We start from the raw sequence: 2,669 nt of genomic DNA on the forward strand, positions 1-2,669 counted from the left end.
GCTGCGCAGAGCGGTCAGAACGTAGGTACGCCACTTCCGCTTTTTGGCGCGCATGCGCGCTGCTGCCTGAAGGACTCATCACAATAGAGATCGGCGGATTGGCTGCGCAGAGCGGTCAGAACGGATGGACGCCACTTCCGCTTCTCGGCGGAACGTCTCATAGCGCTCTGCGGGTCCACCGCATATGGTGAGTGTACACATGGATGTGTGTCCTGCTCGTACCTCTCCGGGCACCCAGCAGCCAATCAGCCCGGTGTTCTTTCCCCGCGGCAATTGGACGGGGTTCAGTTTCCGGCCGCTTCCGAGACGTCTCTGCGCGGTTCCCGCCGCCCCGGTGCCACCCAACAGACCCGCCGCGCGAGAGCATCTCCGCTGCCGCACAAGTAGCATGTGCTGCAGTACCGAATTCTCTTCCATGGGCGGCAGCAGCGAGTGCCATAGCGCTAGTGCGCATGAGCAGCCCTGGGTCGGGCACCTGTAAACCCGGTGCCTCGATGAGCCAAGCGGATGCCACGGCGCCCGCGAGAGCCAAAACTGCCAGTTCTCGGCGCGCGCTCGGGAATGAAAACAAGGAAATAGACAAGAGAGCTCGCGGAGTAGGTGGGGGGAGCTTTGCTCAGAGCTGACGGCTCGTGACTGGTCTGCTCGCCCGCAGCTCAAGCAGTTTGGAGAAATCCATGCTTTCTGTACGCCTGTCTTCGAGCGCATGCGCGTCGCTGCCTGGAGGGCTTATCACAATAAAGATTGGCGGATTCGCTGCGCACAGCGGTCAGAACTCAGATACTCCACTTCCGCATTTATGCGCGCATGCGCTGTGCCGCCAGCCGGACAAAGCAACATAGACCGCGGCAGTTCCGTGGATTAGCCACGCGGTGGCAGCAGAGGCCGCGAAAAGAATTTCTCCTATGGGATTGACGCGGGCCCGCAGCACAGTCCCTGGTGTTCCATTCTTTTTCTTTTGATGACAGGGGAAGAACACACAGTTAGAAGGGGGGAGGGGGGACAATAACCCGAAGCAAAGGAAAACTCCTCCACACCCAGGAAACCTGTGCTAAGTGGTTATGAATAGCTTGCCTGGATGCTGCTTTGCCACAGAATGCCATGTTCCCTGGAACACCCTGGAACCCAGATTTACTTACCAGCTGCTAGTAGCCTACACAGGTAAGGGCAACATACACACACACACTTACTACGTAGCATGGCATGCTGGAGCGCTCCCAGAGCTCACCACTGCACTCATAATGCGCACTTAAAGGCTTCCCAACACTGTCGAGGACACCAAGGACCCTTCATTGTCCTGTAGTGCACCCTAGAGTGCTCCTAAAGTTCCTCAATGTGCTCTGCATTAACGTAGAGGCTTCCCAGTGTTTCCTAGAGGACATCAAAGACCCACCTAAGAGCATTCCGAGCTCTTCAGTGTGCTCTTGGGTGCAATGGAAGCTTCCCAGTGTACCCTAGAGGACACCTAAGCCCCTCCTGGCATCCTGCTGGCAACCCCCGAGCGCTCCCAAATCTGAGTGCGCTCTAGGATTTCCTACAGGCTTCCTCATGTTCCCTAGAGGACTCCCAGAAACGCCCATGGTCTGTAGGGCACCTCACGGTGATCCATGAGCTTGCCATTGTGCTCAAGAGTGCCCATGAGGCTTCCTAGTGCTCCCTAGAGGACTACTGTGACCCCCCAAAGTGTCCTGAAGGGCACCCTAGTGCAGTCTGAGATCTTCTCTATGTTCTCTAGGGTGCACTTAGGTTTTCCACAGTGCCCTAGAGACTTCCCAGGACCACCCACTGTCCGGTAACGGGAGACCATGCCAGAACCGGCCATGTCTGAACACTGGCATCACTGATCGCTTGCAAGCTTTGCAGAGTGCACGCACCTTTTCTCACCTTCTGGCAGTGGCAGGTTAGACTAAAACTTCCTTTTCCACCTCCTGATTCTATGGTCCAATGGAGCAGCCAGGCCTTTGTTGCAAGGACCCACCGGTTCACTAGGAGCTGCGCTACCTTGGGCTGCTGTCAAGCATAGGGCTGCGGCAGCAATCCTGATTCTTTCAGGGGCTGCCTTGTCCCTTTTGCAACTCTGCCTTCCGAAAAAGACTTCTGCAGAAGCAAACTATCACAGATTCCTTCAGGGTCAAGCCTAATCAAGGGGTAAATCTCAAAAACACTGGGTGCAGAGAGTGCTGAAGGATGAGCTGTCCTGCTGCGATGGAGGCCACAAGAACGCTATTGCTCAACACATCCCCATGTGAACAACACTGGCACTGAGCTTGTTTCGGTTTTAATTGATGCAGCCATTCCCCTGAGAAAGCCTCCCCCTTTCCCTGGCTTTGTGGGGCCAGCAGCAAACTGCTTGCAGGGTCATCCTGTTTGTTCCACACGTGTGTGCCGAAATGCAGAACTGGTGTCTCGTAACTGCTCTGCACAGCCCATTCAGCAGTCTCTATGGTAGTATCTCCTCCAAGCACTACACATGCGTCCGGCAAAACGGACATAGCTTATCTTTGTTCTTGCCCCTCCGTGCTGCCATTGTGCCTGTTTCTATGGTAATAAGCCCTCCCCTTCGCACAATGCCTCTGGGATCTGTGGGGGACTGTAGTTTACACAGGGGACACAGAATTGGGACCAAGGCCATAGAGGAGAGCATGAGAGGGTCATAACAGAGACAGGAG

The 2,669-nt window shown here is 55.6% G+C and overlaps 1 long non-coding RNA gene across 1 annotated transcript; it reads left to right on the top strand.

The window, feature by feature from the left end:
• On the top strand, positions 7 to 779 carry LOC110387587. Its single transcript, XR_002432612.1, has 2 exons — positions 7 to 187; positions 289 to 779. It is a non-coding gene; the product is annotated as an uncharacterized LOC110387587 (long non-coding RNA).

This window comes from Numida meleagris, chromosome 23 (assembly GCF_002078875.1).
Source record: "Numida meleagris isolate 19003 breed g44 Domestic line chromosome 23, NumMel1.0, whole genome shotgun sequence".
Lineage (NCBI taxonomy): Eukaryota > Metazoa > Chordata > Aves > Galliformes > Numididae > Numida > Numida meleagris.